A 19,476-nucleotide genomic window follows, 5' to 3' on the forward strand; every position below is an offset into this window, starting at 1 on the left:
CAGATGTCTAAAACACATCTTGCTGTCAGTACCGTTTAGCAGTACAATGCTCTGCTTCCCTGTCGGTGCTGCGCTGCTTCTGGCTGAAGCTCTTGGCAAGCAACCTTTATCATCATCCCCACCGGCCTCTCGTGGCAGAAAGCACGTCAAAGAAAGGACATGACAGAAACAGAGGTAACATTGGAGCTGATTTCCAAAACTGGAGACGAGGCTTTCCAAGTAAAGGGTTGCAGTTTGATGCTGAACCTTTAACATTTTCTCTAGTACAGATGTTAATGATAACTTTGGCTATTTAGTAACGTATAAAAACTGTGCATTTAATCGATCCTTATGATAGTGCTAGACACTACAACTTTATGATAATATGCTGCCCCAAGTTAGTTTGGAGTGTGGGGTATGATTTTGACAGGTGGTACATCTTGCATATAAACCATTGACTTGCTTGTTTTGCACCCCACAGTGGTCATGTGGCCATAAGCAGCATCATTTTCTGTGCCTTAAGCTAGCTATAGTACTTCTTCACCAATGACAATTGGGGATTAAAAGAAGAATTAAAGGCATGCCAACTGTTAGCCCTCCCAAACTTCAACATTTGCGCCCAGCTGTTGAGGCTTTGAAACTCCACGCTGTGCACAGGTGGTTTTCAGTAAACCAAAAGTAAGAATATTTTCACATTTTACTCAGTGAATTGAGGATTTCCTTACTTGACAGTTAGCTTATTTTGTTCATTTATTACACTGAAAGTTAAAAAAAAACTTTGCTGATGGAATATAAGGCTGTCCCCAGCTGAAACTATAGGCGTCCTACTATTGGACTATACCACTTGTGGTACAAAGTGGTACTACAGGACAGAACAGGCAGGGCTAGCTGGTTAGCATGCTAACCTCATTAGACATCTGTGCAACAGTTTTTTCTTAATTTTCTTCACTGACTGTAAGTTCATTTCAGTGTTTTAGACTTAATTCTTCCCATATCCCCCTTTAAAGACACTGTTGATGACTTGTTATATTATGTATTTAGTAAGAATCAGTTGCTAATCAGCTACATTTTGAAGGCAAGGATTCTCAGCTTCATGTTCTCTTTTCACCATACATTACATTTGTTCAAAGCCCCTCTCAACAAACTCATGTCATGAGAATATTCATGTGTGATCTCTTGTTTGATTTTCCCCCAGCACCTCCTTAATGCAACACAGCAGTAGCCCTTTTGATAGGCTCCAACAGCAATGTCAGCTGCATTACCACACAAAAGTAATTCAAATAAGGTAACAAAAATCAAACAGGATATCACTGCAAACCATTGAAGTTGGGTTGGGTTAAATCAGCAAGCTTTTAGCTTATAGGGCTTGTTGTTTTTACAGAAAAACAGATACAGAACAGCTCTACAGCTTTTTCTATTCAAGTTTATTTTTATCTTCCTACTCTTTTAAAATCATATTTACATTTGTCTTTATATCGCTTTGTGTTTCTTTGATATCTGGTTTTAATGCTTTCAGTAAAGCATGCTGAATTGACTCATAGATGGAGGTGCTTACTAATACCATAGCATTAGTCTTCATCCAATCTGGTATTATTTATAGTAAATGTTTTACTGCACAATAACAACAGAGATGTCTTCTGAGTCACCACCTGGTGTACATCTTTTTAAAATACAGGATGTCCTATGGATGTTATACAGACTGTAGATATCCTGATTCATTGGTGATATCGGGCATTCAAAATTAAACTGACTTGACGTCCTATATGGACCAGTACAGTTGTTGAATACACCTGTTATTTGCTGCCATCTTGTGGCTCAATAGGAGATAGTAGTGAGACTCACTGCTGCTATGTTTTTATTAATCTAGTATAGATCATAGTTCTCTGTCTGGTATGCCAGATATTAAGCTTTTTTTTTTTTTTTACAGTCACTGATCAGGTCCATTGGTTGACATGCATTCATTGACTCACATCTCAATTAATTCTTGCTCTGGGGGCTGCTTGTCCTCATCATTGTCCTGGTGAGCAGAGGTATTGAATCCATTTATCAGTATCAGAAACTATGTTTCAATTAAACACCATCTACATTGTGCACAATAAAGTAGGAACCCTAATAGAGGACAAATAATTTATCTTTCAAACATCACTTTCAGAATATTATATTATAAGTTTTGATCTAAGGACAGCAAATCCTGAAATACAAGTCATGGTAGAATTTTATAAAATATGATCAAAATGCCAGCTAGTATGCATATCATATTGTCTGCATATGCATGTATGCAAGTACATGTGATTTTAAATATGAGAGAATTGCCAGCATCAACTGATGTCTAATGTTAAGCTGTATATGCATACAGATTGTAGACAAAGGCTCAGGAAATGAATAAAACTCCACTGATGCACTGATACACACACACGCTCAGTGATAAGGGTATGAGTACTTGTATAGGTGTTATATATTGTATTTTAATCGTAGCAAGCAAAGCTTTAGAGACTTGGACTCCAGTCAGACTTATAGTCGCCACCAGTAGTTTACATCCACTTGTAAAGAACATGTATATCATGTCAGTCTTCAGTTCCAGTGATTCCTACAGCTCTTATGTTTCTGTGATGAATGAGTGGAACACAAACTACTTTGTCACAAAAACATTCATGAAGTTTGGTTCAATAATGAATTTATTATAGGTCTTCTGAAAATGTGACCAAATCTGCTGGATCAAAAATATACATACAGTAATTCTAATATTTGGTTAAATGTCTCTCGGCCATTTTCACCTCAGTTAGGTTCTTTTGATATCCATCCACAAGCTTCTGGTCGTCCTCTGGATGAATTTTTAACCTCTCCTCTAGACACAATCTTTGAGAGATCTGTAGACTGGAAAAGTACTATAGAAATGCAAGTCCATTTTCCACTCCTGATGTGTGTTTGGGATCATTGTCCTGTTGGAACACCCAACTGCACCCAAGACTCCACCCCATGTAATTTTCTGGCTGATGATTTTAGGTTTTCCTGAAGAATTTGGAGATAATCCTCCTTCTTCATTATTCCATTTACTTTCTTTAGAGCAGCAGATCCACTGGCAGCAGAACAGCCCCACAGCATAATACTACCAGCACAATGCTCGACAGTAGGTATGGTGCTCTCGGAGTGCAGCCTCTCAGCTCATGTTGATGTAAAACACACCTGACTGTGGACTCTGTCACATGTCTTCCAGCAGCTTCTAATTCATTGCAGACCTGCTTTTTGGTGGTTTGGTTTTTTAGTTGACTCTTGACCATCCTGACCAGTTTTCTCTCAGCAGCAGGTGATAGTTTGTGTTTTCTGATGGTGGCAGTGACACAACTGTGCCATGCACTTTATACTTACAAACAGTTGTTTGTACAGTTGATCTTGGGACCTGTAACTGCTTTGAAATGGCTCCAAGTGACTTTCCTGACTTGTTCAAATCAATAATGAGCTCTTTCAGATCAATGCTGAGCTCCTTAGACTTTCCCACTGTAGTGTTTGTGGCTGGGTCTAATGGCTGTATCAAACAAGTCCTGTTAGAATGGGCCCAGAAAAGTCACCAGCTGTTATCAACCAGAATCACTCAGAAGAAGTTTAGATGCTACAAAGAACATTTGATTCACACTTTCTATAATCACCAGAAGTGATTGTTCATGTTACTGTATGTATATTTTTGAGCCAGCACATTTTCAGAAGTCCTATAATACATTTAGATTTAAAGCAAACTTCATGAATGTTTTTGTGACAGAGTAGTTTGTGTTCCACGCATTCCATCACAGAAACATGAGAGCTGTAGGAATCACAGGAACTGAAGACTGACATGATATACATTTTCTTTACAAGTGTATGTAAACTTTTGACCGTGACTGTAGATCACATAACTGTGGACTTGAGACTTGACTTGGACCCGTATGTTTGTGGTCCCCAGTAGGAGCAGGGCTCTGCAGACTGTCCTCTCTGACCAGGAGCAGCTCTGCTTTTATACAAGCTGCTGAAATATTTTCATCCAAAACAACAAACAAACAAAAAAACTTCAAACAATCCACTTACTTTCTTTTTTCAGAATATTCACCCACAACTCACAGCGTTCATGATTGTCACTTCTGTCTCTATTCAAAGACGCTCTTGTGAGGTTGGTCGATGACCTCTGACCTCTTAAGCAGGTATACTCCTGGTGGTTCCTAATCATCCTGGGTGCCTTTCAGACCTGCTGCCTCTCCCTCTTTCTGTCTTCCTCCTCACTGATAAGATGTTGTGCTCTGCGTAGGAAGCTCCTCACCACCCAACTGAAAAAGTAGTGGTAAGAGGTCAAGTTCAGATGTTGGAGTCTGTGTGAGTGTTTTTTACACACTGGTTGTCTTGCTCCTGTCAGCCTTGACATAACACAGGTGTGTTGGACTGGTGTCTTCTATCTGTTCACAAGAGAACTTGATGTGTGGGTTGATGTTCTAAGAGAGGACAAAAAATATGGTTAAAAGTCAGAAATGAAAATTCAGTCATTATCTACTCGCCCCTATGCTGATTGAAGGTCAGGTAAGGTTTTGTAGTCTACAAAACACTTTTGGAGCTTCACAGCAAAACAGTGTTACAGCACTCTCCTGAACAACTGAAGTAGCTGGGGACTTTTATAAAACATAAAAATAACGTTGATTGTGCCTGATGATCTGTATGGAACCATTTTTTTGTTTTTTTTGTTGTTGTTTTTATGTGTTTTAAAAGAAGTGGCACCTGCAGCCACAAACTAATTTAAATGTCAGAAACCTTCCTGCACTCACACATCTTAGTGCTTCAGTCTCAAAGGTTTCCAGTGATGGTCATTTCTCTCTGAATAATAATCCTTTCAAATGAAAAATATCACATAGCTTTTGTTTTGTACACCATGCACATAGTGAATTCACTTCAGTATCTATGTGTCTCACACATTTAGTTTGTGTGCAATTTGTGTGATTTGGCACCCCCCACAGTCTCTGAGCGCAGTACCACTTTTGTAAAAACAAATCCCATGTCTGTAACAACTTGTCAGACATAATGTATGTGCTCACTACAAACAAAACTCATTACGTCATAGCAATGTTATAGGTTGTCTTTAAAACTTGTATGTTGTAGTAAACGTGTATATGTGAAATCCTCCCCTGTCACTGAAGTTACATAGTGCAGAAATAAGTGACAGAGACTCCATTCACCCTGTTACAAGACAAAAATTACATAATGTTACTTTAACTTATATACAACACACGCTTTATTCTGAGTTAAGTTTATCTTAAGGTGTTCTATTTTCTTTTTCTTGAGGTACCGATGCTGAGAGTGCCTCTGTCAAGTATCTCATTCTGCAATTCAATAACCCCAGATATTTTGGATTGGCACCGGAGACCCCCAGGGCTGTGTGCTCTGCCCCCTCCTGTTCACACTATACACCTATGACTGTATTCCCAGACATCAAGTCAGCTCTACTGTGAAACATTCAGAGGACACCACCATCATGGGCCGCATTATAAACAATGATGAGAGTTCATATTGGGAGGAAATCCACAATCATGCTGAGTGGTGCACAGAGAGCAATCTACTGCTCAACGTCAGCAGAACCAAGGAGCTGATTGTTGATTTTAGAAAAAGGAGGCAAAGACACACACACACACACACACACACACACACACACACACACACACACACACACACACACACACACATCAGTGGAGCGGAGGTGGAGCCTTAAAAAGGCTCATTTTCCTGGCCAAGTTCCTGTTACCTTTTTATAGAGAAGCAATAGAAGGCATCCAGGCTGGAGACTGGCAAAATGGCCCAGGACAAGGCTCTATTGTGGTTGATTAAATCACCCAGAACATCATTAGAATCCATCTACCGAGCATCAGTGATACCACCAGACTACGGAGCAGTTTCTTTCCTCAGGCTGTGAGACTCCTGAATTGATGCTCTGCACCTCACCTAGTTTTCATTTTATGTTTTTTTATTCATTTATTCACACATTTATGAAATGTTACTGTAGCATAAAGGGCCTACTACTACTACCATCATGTTGTTGGACAAATCTGGTTGAATGATAATTGAATACATTCATTCTGTTAGTTTTGCTTCGTTGACCTTTTTCATGGGCCCAGAACTTGTGCTGCTTATTTTGTAATTTTTTTGTCTTTTTCATTTTGTGGTGTAAAAAAAACTTTTTGACCTTGTGTTTTTGAAATAACACCTGCGACTCCGCATGCCTGCCAGCTTGGTACCTCGCGTGGTGGAAAAAAGAAAACAAAGAGATTTCACCCACCTGCCTTACTCAGATGGTACACGGCTTGTGCAGCAAATACTGCAAAGATCTCAGTAAAACCCCTCTGAGCCCTCACTAGATGAGCAGAATTTGGAACATGGTGGGAAAAGCTTTTTACAAGCATTGAACAAACTTCATCTGCATACACTGCTTTGACATGCTATCAACTGAAGGAGCTTATGCAACAGATGGATGGACTTATTTCATGAGGAGTTCAGGAAGAAGACATTTGATTCCTGAATGGCTATGTCAAACATGTAAAGTACAATATGTATGAATTTAGTGTGCTTTGGAAAAATATGCAGATTAGCATGATTAAACTGCTTGTAATCTAAATGTACACTGGTACAGGTATATCTGTAATATAACTAGAGCTTGAAATATAAGCTTTTTGAGGGGCTCCTTTTTTAATGACTAAAAAGGTTTGTTTTGTGTCCTTCAAACACGTCTCACACTCCATTTGCTGTAGAAGAGAAAAAAATTGGTTGAAAGCTCTGAAAAAGCGGGTAGGTGGACCTTGATTTCAGATTATTTTGCCACATACTGATCCCAAGGTCAAGAATGACTTTTATGCCCACAAATGGAAGTTTGTTAAATGTATCAACAACACACAAACTTAGAGAAAGATGCCTTCAGAACCTTCATGATACAATATACAATACAAAATTCAATTAAGTCAGACCATAGTGTTGAGATTGGAGGAAAATAAATCCTGAATTCCAATGAAGATAAGAGATGAATTCATATTTCCATACAGGTATAAAGGAAATACAGTATAAAGGAAAAGTGACCTTTATGGATGTTTGGACTACTAAGTTCTCTCTCCAGGGAGCAAAGTGCGGATGCCAAGAAAACAAATCTGCTCCTTGATGCAAAGTGCGGATGTTTGTGATGTAATTACTGCGTCTTAAATACTTATTATAGGGATTTTTCCCTTTTGCAATAGACATGCACATGAATACAACAAATTAAAAGAATTATTAACTTATTCCATTTCTGGTCTTACAAGCAACATGTCAAAGAAACGTCCTTCTCTCTCTCTCCATCTCTCTCTTAGTTGTATGAATTGCAAGAGTGAAGTCTGCTGCAGTAACAATATTCTAGTTCCGTGGTTTCTTCAGAATAAAGTTCTTATTTGCAGCTGAAGCATTTTGCATCAGAGTTGCAGAAATGAATGATACATGTTTTGGATCTAGGCTGCATTACCAATTGTGCTAGGGCCCTAGACTATTAGGACCCCTAGAGGCCAGAGGATATAGATTTACTTTGAAATGTGTTCTGTGATATTCAATACTATAGGACAATACAGTATAAACTGTGGGGCCTCCTACATGTATACCTCATATTGATGCACAGTTATGTAGCCTATATTGGTCCTGTGTCAAACGTTGTTAATGTACAATGGAGAATTTTACTTGATATTGTGTTCATTGCCCCTTTTAAAAAATGTATGTTTTACCAAATTAGCCCAAACTGTCAAAGTTAACCTGTTTAACCTGCAACCCACAATGTGCGGTGGGGGAGGGGATGGGGCCACCGGGGGCTTGACACAATATCCCACATAAAGAAAATCTGATGGTTACCTGCCTGGAGGACACACAGAGAATTCAAGATGGGTGAGAACTTCGGCTTCTTTCCATTTTGTTACTCTCCATACTTCATACAAGAAACGTTTGTGTGCTTTTATTTTTAAGAGCAAAAATGCCTTGTTTCCGGTGGCATTCCGTCTTATTTTGATCAACTTGCCGCAATTCACGGACCGCAGGCTTGCGCCACTTGATGCCCCCGCATTCACACTCACGCGCGCACGCACGCACGCACGCACACACACACACACACACACACACACACACACACATTCCACCAGTGACTCTCTGTTGTGATCGCCTTGCTTGCAGAAACGGACGTGCTTTTGGATTTAGCAGCCGGTGCCTCCGTTCAGCGATGGTGTGAGGAGCTGCTACAGGTAAGCTGAGCTTTAAACCATGAATTGAGAGAATTTAGGTTCGAGCGGACCCAGGATTCAACAGCTTATCAGAACCACCGCTGCTTCTTCGCGAATGACTCACACCGGTAAGAAGGGGCACCGGTGCTGCCCAGTGTCTCTGTGCCGGCGCGTTGTTGTGCCGCTCCAGCCGTCGTGCAGGCGTCCATCCGCTGAGCCCGGGCTGCGGTGGCGTTCATGGAAGCAGCCTGATGGCGTGCGCTTCTCGCGCGTGGGGAGATTGACACTGCTGTCGCTTTGCTCATTTAACAATTCATCTGTAACGTCACGTCTTTTCTCATAAAATGTGGCGAATAATGTGCGGGTTATTCCCGATACATGTGTCAGAGACGAAGCTAACACGCACCGCGCCGTCCATCCGATGACAGGTGAAAGTTTGTGGGCTGATTGACGCCGTGTCAGTTCGCTGTCGCGCTTTGTGTGGGAGAAAACAGTGTTGACAGGAAGCCAGAGCGTCACCTGGTCTTTGTATCGAGGTAAGAGGGGCTCTTGACGGAGGTCTTTAATAACCCCTTCTAACACACGGTTCGGGTCAGGCGCTGTAAAAGACACACCGTAAATGTCCTGAATTGTGAGGAGACATTCGCTCCATGTCACAGAGACAGCAGAACAGGGGGGTCCCCCACACATGGCTGATCTGCCGAGGGGGATGTGGATGTGAGGACGGCGCTTGCACAGCTGGATGGATGGATGGTTGCTATGGAAGAAAGACATAGAAGCTCGCACGGTTGCTAAACTGCCTCACACTTAGCCCCAGCCCGAGATGAAATATAAAAGGCTCATGATGTCAGGATGCTGTGGTGCAGTCATGTTCGGCGGGGATGTGCAGTGCGCCCTGTATCTTCCGCCTCACTGAGGGCTGTGAGCTCAGAGGAGCTAGCTGTCGCCTGCGGCTGCTGAGGATGAGAGGACGAGCAGATCCCAGCGTGTTCTAATTCAAGAAGACCAACTGGTAATGATAACAGTGTGGGCAGAGTGTCAGCTCGGAAATGAGACATTTTTTAGTATAAACCCACTCAACTTGGAAAGGTGAATCAGCAGTACAGTATCACGTTTGATTTAGTTTTTCACACAGGGTGGTCAAGTGGGTGCCACATATTCTTATCTCTGTGTTTATGTATTCAACATTATAATGTTCCTTTGCATTTCTATCTAAGTGATATAAATAATAAAGTGACTGCACACGAGACAAGGACATACTACCTAAAAGGAGGCAAGAAAAAGCCAGACTGTTGGGTCCAATGAAACCTGTCACAGTGAGGTCCGTGGATTATTCAAAGTAAGTGGAACATTTCCTGCGAAAGGCAAGCAGCTTTAGTGTTTAAGTGCCTTTTTTAGTGCTGCTGAGACAATGATTGGATTGACAGCAATGTAATCGCTTTTAATTTTATAATTTATACGAGCAAATAGCCTTCTGTGGTTCCAGCTTCTCAAATCCGAGGATTGACGCTTCTCTCGATGTACTGAATACTTTTGGCTTTATAAATGTTATATGGAAGAAATGTGTCATTTGAATGAGTATCCAGTAGGCTCCGGGTGATGGATGGCTATTGTACACTACTTTTTACTTCGCTTTTTTTAGAAACTAAGATTATTTTCAAAGATGCTCAGATGTGTTAACAGTCAAAACCAATTTGTGTGGCCATGCCGACATTAGCAAGTGATAAAATCATAGGTAATCTTTAAAGTGGTACACTCACTTGTGGTTAAAAGTCATTCAACCACTGTTAGAAAGTTCTGCAAAGGTTGATCTAGTGCTGAAACGATGACAAACAGTAAAAGGACTTGCATTTATATAGCGCTTTCTAGTCGACCAAGTACTCAACAATTAACAACACTTGGCACATTCACCCATTCAGACACACATTCATACACTGATGACAGAGGCTGTCATAAGAAGCCATTTGGGGTTCAGTATCTTGAACAAGAATACTTTGTCGTGTAGCCGTGAAATCTGGGGATGGAACCACCACCATTCAGATTACTGGACAACCAACTCTACCCTCTGAGCCACAGCTGCCTGAAAAATATAAGGACTCAGTATTCTCCTACCTTTATGTTACGTTAGAGTAGTTTATAAACTGTTTATTCCATTGTCAGTTTGTATTATTTTAAACACAGATATGTATATAGATATACGTATATGCTGCAGTCTAGAGTTAAACTGATTAGTCGATTAATCCATCAAGAGAAAATTAATCTGCTCAGACGTTTTTCTCAAAACATTTTTCAAATGTTTCTCAAATGTGATTGTCTTTTTTTCTTTGATAGAAAATTGAATACCTCTGGATCTGTTGGTGGGAATATCTCTCCAGTTGTTGCATATCTGGGACAGAAAGCTGGAAGCCCTGTGTGAAATAAGCAACACTGCAGAGAGCTCTGGAAAAACCACCTTGAGTTGTCCAGCAAAAAAGTTGAACCGGGCGCAACTTCAAAAATGCTAATTCCTGGTAGATGACTTTGTATTCTAAGTTTCCGTCTGATAAAGCTCAGGGTAGACAAATATGACCAGGACAAGCTTCTCCTCCATTTTCTTGGTTATCTGGGCGACGGGTACCAAGTCCCGTCTGATCTTAGGTATGATTGTTACCTGAAAAAGAGCAAAGGTGACGACCCTTGTGTCTTTTAGAAAGGTCAGAAGGTGCAGCACTGTTTCTCGAGGTGGTCAGATGCTGCCGAATACGCTCTTCTCATTAGGACAACTGAAAAACAGACACTGGCACTCAGAAAAAAACTTTATGTGGACACAGTCCCTTACAAATAGTTGTGCAGTGTTTTGCCATCTTATAAGCATTTCAGCGCTTTATTCTGTCACTCCAAGTTGACTTCCTGGATCAAGTTACACGCCCCCACCAATGCAGCCCCGTCTTAATGCAGAGTTGTTTACGGTCTGAATCCCGCTTTCTAAGCTTTCAGGGTTTCCGCCAGAAAACTTGTTAAGCCCGGTGGTAGGGTGGCCCAAGCGTGTTTTTTTTTGTGTCAGGGGCCTGACCCTGACCATTGACTGATGGCAGGGCCCTATAGGTAACAGATTCATTAATGGAGTAGTAGAAGTTAGAAGGAGTGATTCCATAAGGCTTTAAGATCAATGTTGAAAGTTGACTGGAAATTTGAAAATATGATCATTATCATGTGTTATTATAAGACATTTATGTAACACCAGGTCTTACAGATTGCACTCTTGAAATGCTGTTCAACCAACCACAAAAATAAATAAATAATAAAATATAATTTAGATAAATAATATCAACTGTCTGCACTAAAAACTAAAAAACAACTGCCTGGTGTCTCCAGAGATTTTTATTTTTTTCCTCAGAGATTTTTACAATCTGGAGTCACGTGAACATGACCACGCGTCTTTTTCCGGTCAGTCGTCATGGAAACGTGACAATCACGGATCTACCAAAGATACTCTGTAATCTACTGTTTAGACCAGAGAAAACAAACGTGTGTAAACGCGAACCGTACGAGCTGAAAAATGAAACGCTGGGTCATTTTCACATCTGGTGAAAGCAGCTCGGTCCGGAGCTCTGACGCTGCAGGGGACGATGTGCTAACAGCTAACAGCTACTAGCCGCTGCAGCAGCTGGCTGAGCCTCTAGAGCCGCGGCTCGGCTCACGGTAACGGCTACGAGGTCGACGTCGACCTGGTGCGTTCCTCTCGGTCAGCTGGTGAAGCAGCGGTCTGATGAGCATGATGTCCGTGACATGTCCCGTTATGCGCGAAGAAGTTGTGACGTTGTCAGGTGATGAAAAAGACACCTGATCACGTGCTGATGGAGCGCAACTGATTTAAAAAAAATTAATAAACAATGCTTTGCCTGGTGGGGGGGCAAGTAAGACCTGGCGGCCCGCCAGGCTTATTATACCCTGGGGGAAACCCTGGCTTTGTATTCGATTTTAGTTAGCTTTGCGCAGAGGGTGGGGATATCCCACAAAGGAGCCCCAATATGACCTTTATTTCCCCCATACAAATATCCCTCTCAGTCGCTCTCGCTCTGGTTACTCCACTTTTCTGTTTCCCATGTCAAAAGTCCTCTTCTGTTCTCCTGTTAGTCAGCATGTCTCTAGTACTCATCTTTGCGGTCACTGCTTTGCAGTGATGATGCAATAGTCATTCCACAAAATGCCCTGAAGGCAGCAAATGTTTGCAGAGAGCTGTCTGAGCCTTTTTAAGCTTTTTCAGGTTGTGATAACACTTCCTGTCACCATTGAGATCCAGTTCTCCTTTCTGGAAAGAATCAAGGAGAGTGACAGAGATGCTGGGTTTTATGGTTTTATCTAAGATGATGTGATTGAAATGAGGTCTGACTATCAAACCGTTTTTGGCATAATTTTTAATGAATTGCTCATCCCTTTAAAAGTTAAAACCGTTTTTCAAAAGAAATAGTCATACAAGTGAATAAGTATCTATAACAGAAACAATAACCTGTAACATAACATTAAAATAATTAAAGGGATTCATGACAATTATCACAGGAATTTTAATTATTATTTATTATTCTGATAATAGAATTATAGCCGATAATTCCTTTATACAGTAGGTGGCGCTATGCACTAAAACGTTGTTTCCTCATCAGTAGCTTACAGTTAAAGTTAAAGTTTGTAACAGAGATTTCGGCATGGAGGATTTCTACTGTATCTGACTGCACTCGCGCTAATAAAATATTCTCTGGTTATGTCTGTGGTTTTGTGGCGGCTGGTGTGTATTATAAACAGCAAGTGATGGTGGTGACACAGTGGATTGTCAGCCATACTTTCCCCAGAAAACACACTGTCCTCTTCATAGCTGTGTCTTTGGGCAAGGCACAGCGGACAGGCTGGGTGTGTGACTGGCAAACTGCCCCTCACACGCACCAAGCTTGGGTGCTAGGATGGGTTTGGCCACCGGCTGCTCGTGGTGGGGCAGCCTAAACTCCAGACAACCAGCTGTCTCAGCCCAGAGGAGACATTTGAAGAGTCTGAACAGTTTTTTTGTGCGTAATAGTGATGTGTTAGATGGTTATAAGAAAAAGTGGCATGAGTAGTGTTATTGGGGTTTTAGTAAGGGTGTCACAATTTTGATTTTAAATCGAAATCGATCGAAATTTCTTCACAATCTCGAACTTCGAATTAAAAAAAGGAATCGCTGATGCTGCCACGCCCCCATGTCACATCCGGTCAGCTTGCCAAGGGGAAAAAAACACGTGTTGAAGTGCTGCGAGTCAACCTCCTCTAATGTAGCTACTAGCTAAGCCAGCAGCTATTACCTACAGCCAGTCAAACGATAGCATGGTGTTACACCATTCCTGTTCGGCTCCCGGACCGTGGTCGGGAAGCACAGGGGAGATGATTTCCTCCAGGTCCGAAGTTTCTGTTTACCTTCGGGGTGAACCCCCTTTCACGTGTTCAGCTGGTCAGGAAATAATACCAGAGAGCTTTGCTGTATCTGAGGAGCCGTCGCCTTTATTCAGCCAAACTGCAGTCATATATTGTACACTTTGTTGCTGCTGTCGCTGCTGCTGCTACTACTTTCGCTTCTCCTTCCTCTCCCATTCATTCACTGTCCGCAGTACGCACGCTCCCTCTCTCGCTCGCCCACTCACACCTTACGCACCTTGTATATGTCCAACTGTTCGGAAATAGTTTGTTAAGACACTTAATTGTTCAGAGAAGACTATGGACATGGCTGTTTTATTTTTTTGTTTGTTTTGTTGTGAACTTGAATGTCATCTTCTGTGAAGAAGACTGCAGTTACAAAAGAGAAACTAGATGGCAGGTTATTTTGTTTAAGTTTCCAACTGACTGAAGATATAAGTTATTGTTACATTATGTTGTTGATAAATAATTTAAATTTGACAATGTAGTGTGGTACATTGGGAACAAAGGTCAGATATTATATTGCATGAAAGTGTAGTGTAAAAATGGCAGCAACCTGTGCTTTAAAAAAAATAAATGTAAAAATCAAGAATCGAATCGAATCGTGACCTTAGAATCGAAAATTGAATCGAATCGAGGATTTGGAGAATTGTGACACCCCTAGGTTTTAGTATTTTTAAAGTTCCAAACGTGTATATGCACCTATTCCAAAGCTCTGTCTGTTTTCATAATGTCTCCTAACAGTGGTGTAGTCTTAAGCTTGCCACAGTAGTTTGTAATACTGGTATTATATGGTGTTTAGGCATAGTTGCTTGCCAATTGTCGTTTTGCCTTTAAAAAAACAAAAAAACAATGCTTGGTTGGATGACGGATGCTAGAATCAAAAACTAAAAGTGTCTGCTCCGTACAGTAGCAGTAGCGGAATCGCAGCACAGAGTAGCAGGAGTCATATTTAACTTATCATGAGATTGAGTAAGGAGAGTTGACTGCAATGTGTTGTCAAAGCAAATGCACATATTTGGCAATATTTCGGATGCTAACCAATGCTAACTGGGAGTGGTTACTTCACTAAGAAGTTGGAAGTGTGCAGCCTGCAGCTCTTCGACTAACAGCTCCATTTTGTTCCATTACTGTCACAAACTGTATAAACTGCTCCCTGACATATTTCAAAATGATCTGCTGTCAACAAATGCTGAAAATGACTGTTGTCTTATCATGAATGATAGCAGTAATTGCTACACTCATTGATAAACAGTTGTGTCTCCAGTGACTACCTCATAATAAAGGTCAACACGTTTTAACACCAGTTATATTCTTTTAGTGGGTAGCTGCAACAGTTGGAAATGTTTGGTTTGCATTCAAAGCAAATGAATACAGCGCTCTAAAGATACTTCTTTTTTTTTCTTATAAAATGTGCTGTTTAATCTGTAACACTGCTGTTGTCACAAGCTTATTAACAGGTGGGAAACCTTGAGAGTGGCATCCCTGATCCTCATCATCCTCTCAGTTTTCAGCCAATCACATTCCACTCATATTAATTGCTCTAGCTCACAGGCGTTAACTAGCAACATTTGGTAGCAGTTTTTGTGAGCCTGCTAGCATAAAAGAGGCAAGTTGAAAAGTGACATCATGAAATGAAATGTGTTTTCAATTAATATGGTATTTTGAAATAAAATGTAAGGAAGCAAAAATGATATCGACTAACCCTAACCCGTTTATTTATAGATCTTGCACAATTAATCTTATGATTATTTAGTTTTGAACTTTTTGTGCTTCCATACAAAAGTACCAACATTCACAGAACAGGAAAGAGCAGAGCTCAAGCTGCTTTATGTTAAATTCTTCTATTGCTCCTTATCATCAACATCAGTGGTCCTTATGTTGTGGATAGTTGATTTGAAAGTTAAACAAAACAAGTCTAAATCTTTGCCTATATCTTAAATGCTGTGAAAATACTTGTGTGCGCTTAACCTAAATTGTAGTTCATGGGGTAAAGCATCCAAAAATCAACGACAAAACATCATGGCCTGAAGCCATACCTCAAATACTGTTTTCCATCCTTGTATACACCCACATTGTATTCAAACAACACTTAAACACATGTCTGTTCACCAAAGAGGATTCATCAAATGTTGAGTGCTAGAATCAACAGGCAGTCTGGTCATGTTTCTTATATGTTATCCGTATAACACCGTAGTTCACCCCAGGGGCTGCCTGTTTTTAGAGTCCACTGCCACTGTGAAGGAGAAAGTTCAGAGGAAACAGCCGTGCTGATTAGTGTGCTCTATGTGTAAGCTCTTTCGTTGCTTTTCTTGAGTGCAGTTTGAGAGAACAATTTGTCTCTAACCTTCTCCAAACTATTTCAATACATTAGCTAGTTGATGAGTCACCCATGGAGTGAATTCCTGTTGGTACTTTCACAGTTCTTGGTTTTGATGTGCTGCCTAGACAACACATCTCGTGGGAACACAATGAGTGGCTCGACACTTAGAATATGACGTGACAAGTTCTTTCTGAACGGCCTGTTACTCCTCCACTGTTAGTTCCACTAAATGTGTGATTTGCACTGCACTCGTGGCATTATCATGTGATGGAGTTTTTAGTTTCAGGCTTGGAGTTTCCTTCAACCTGACGTTTTCACTTATTTCATTTAAAACAGTCATTTCACAACACCCGTGACTTACATCTCCTTCAGACAACTGGGGATGGATGAACAATACAATGCAGGGTTATCATGCACAATAGAACATTTGGAAATATGTGGCAAAGCTGAAAAATAAGACAAAAAGAGAAATGGTTAAATGTTTGGGAACGGCATTCAACTTGGAAATTTCAGTATTTAGATTTTGTTGCACCTATATAAAATTCAGTGGCTTTCATACTTCATTTACATTAGTAACGTTTACGTTTCAATTGTCGCAACAAAATACGGCACTTGAAATGCCCGGCTCCTGACAGATGTGGCCCACACAATATTTGCAAGTGACGTAACGGAGGTTACCCTGATTAGGCCCAAATGTGCCATCAAAATAAAATCCAGGTATCATTGATTGAATATTCTGATGTAACTGAGTATTTTTCTTTTTTTTTCAGCACATTTGCCAAAAAGACCAAAATCAAAAATGTGTTAGTTCATTTCTCAATACTTGCATCAAAATCAAAAGAAAAAGAAAAGAAAAGAAAAATTAGTACGGTATTTTGAATAAAATGTCTGCAAGGAAACAGTTTGATAAGTTGAGCCTGCAGAGCAGTTACGATGGATGCCCATCTTTGGAGATGAAGGTTTCATAGCTCCTCACAGAAACTTCTCAGGGAATTACAGATGGACTCATGATTACTCATTACATACTTTTGAGTACTCATGACTTCATCTGTGTAGTCTATATTAAGTACAGCAGTGGGCCCTCGCTGTGACTTCAGAGGAGCTTCGGGCTTCCTTGTTCTGATGTCACACTGCATTAGCTGTTCACAGTGAATATCAGAGCTGTCTTCTTGAAGTGCAGGCTATGCAAGGGAAACTGAATGTCTCCCAGTAAGTGAAACTGTGTCTTCATACTTCCACCAATGTGTGTAGCATAGTAACCACCTCTTTAAGTTTTTCTTTGGATTTTTATGATGTGGTAACACTGGAAGACTCAGAGTCACGAGACAAACAATTAATGATCTTATTGGCATTAAGTATTTAATGATAAATGGATATATTCTATATGTTTCAAGGTGACTGTTATTGAAGGAGTAGATTGACATTATCCACATCCTGCCAACTAGGTCAGGACCTAGCATTTATTTTGTTGTATTTTTTGTTTGTTTGTTTGTTTTGTTTTTTGCATTGAAGGTATTATATCACGGTTTTACAAAAATAACAGGGATACCCCACTCAAACATGATTCTACCTCTTTTCACTTTATTGACTATGTAAGGGATATACTATAAGAAAGATTAAGGTTGAAAACATATGCTTTATTGGCATCAAATTGGAGAAAAAAAATGAGGCCTTCATGTGTTTTGGGAGGAGTAGCCTGCCTGATAGTGTAGATTGATTAGTAAATGTAATATGATTCATTCTCACAGTTAGACAAGCATTGCAACATCCATGTCTTGGCAGAATGAGACACCGGTGACAGTATTGGTCCCAGTATAGGAGACCATTGTTGGAGACATGGTAGAATGTAGCTCCTGTTGTTCTTTGAATGTTCCTAAAGCCCTTGCCATCATACAGTGAACTGCTGCTTCTCTGTTCCTCTGCAGCCACCTCCCTCACCTCCCCTGTGCCACCCATGTCTTTGCTTAAGTGGGAATATTTTAGTGTACTGTAATAAATTATACATAACCTCTCGCTGTGTGGTCCTGCATTTTATATTCCTGTCATACTAAAGATGGACTGTTCTGCCATCTCTGCCCAGAGCCTTTCTGCCACCCTGCTCTCTGTTACACTGGAGCTTCACCCACCATTTTCCCCTCCTGTCTTTCATAAGCTTCACCGATACAATTCACAATTTCTGTGATGTTTGGAGTTGCACTCTCATATCTTCCCTGTGCATGGGACCTTTCTCGGTCAATCTGCTGTATAGAGAACTATATTTATATATATTTTTTGCCATTTGACTTCAACAACAATTTACTTGCCTGGTTTCTGACTTTGTCTTCACACGTAGGCCTTCACGATATATTTTTTCCTGTTTTTAGTTAGTGAGATAGAAATAAAGAGCGAGGGGTAGTTATACCAGTCTGTTTCCTGATCACTGTAATCATCTGGTTTGAATGCCACTGAATTCACCTTATACAGTAGATGTTCCAAGGTACATATTTTTCTGTTTCTGTGTTAGAATTTAAAAGTCGGGTTTCCACCTGATATAGTGAAAGTTTCCCCTGAACGTTCATCTCAAGTGAATCATAAGTTTGAGACCGTTACATACATACAGTCAAGTCATCACAGCTGGACACATGATTCCCCTAGTGGAAACAGTATTGTTCACACACCAATCACAACCCCAGGATGGATGGAGGGATGATTGGGTCAGTTCGCAAGTTTTGGCATACTAGATCTGACCTGGAGGCAGAGGTCACAGGAGAGGAGCTGAAAGAGGAAAAGGATGATTATTGAAATTTTCCTCGGCATTGTGGTGGAAAGAGTATGACCACAACCCTTAAACAAAACCTCCTGGAGGCAATGGTGGACGATAGGGCTGTCACATTTTATTAGAAATTTCGGACATTTGTTCAAATGTGGGATGAGAAGTTCATATTGGAGCTGTAATAATTTGTTTAAAATGTAAAGTCTGTAAGTGCATTAGGCACTTTGTTGTATTCATTCACATCTATTTGAACGAATTGCGTATAATTAAGTTAACCTGCAGAAATGAGAGAAAGTGACGTAAATGGACTTAGTAACATAGTTATTAACTCAAGGTATGGTCTCTTCCTAAACCTAACCAAGTAGTTTGGTGCCTAAAAATAACTACAATGTGACCATTTCAGAAGGTTAATAACAGTCCAAAAGTAATATTATGTCATAATGTGTTTGTCAGCAATCTTTATTTTTTTAAGTGTAACGGCACATTGCATATGTACAATTGCTAACTTGGCTGTGGAGCCCTTCTCTTGCAAACAGACAAGAGGGGTGGGTAGAGCCAAAGTCCTCATGGACAGGTCTTGCCACTTTGCAGTTATCTTGGTAATTTCCTGGCTCGTTAGAACTTCACTTTTAATGGTCACCTGAATATAAAAACTGCATGTATAGAATCGTCAGTCAAATCTGACACAAACTGCTTAAAAAAGTCCAAAATACTTAAATACGCATCAGCTCAACCCATCAACGCAACGCAATGCAGCGCAACGCAATGCAGCGCAA

The 19,476-nt window shown here is 40.5% G+C and overlaps 1 protein-coding gene across 7 annotated transcripts in view; it reads left to right on the plus strand.

The window, feature by feature from the left end:
- Positions 1-8,092: 8,092 nt before the first annotated feature.
- LOC311266106 (disks large-associated protein 1-like) overlaps positions 8,093-19,476 on the plus strand; it is a 125,815-nt gene continuing 114,431 nt past the window's right edge. For all 7 annotated transcript variants that reach the window (XM_084368290.1, XM_084368292.1, XM_084368293.1 and 4 more), the window contains exon 1: positions 8,093-8,228. The gene's annotated coding sequence lies outside the window, so the exon portion shown is untranslated. The remainder of the gene's footprint in view (positions 8,229-19,476) is intronic.

Source organism: Pagrus pagrus (assembly GCF_965226575.1).
Source record: "Pagrus pagrus genome assembly, chromosome: 12".
In the NCBI taxonomy this organism is placed as follows: domain Eukaryota; kingdom Metazoa; phylum Chordata; class Actinopteri; order Spariformes; family Sparidae; genus Pagrus; species Pagrus pagrus.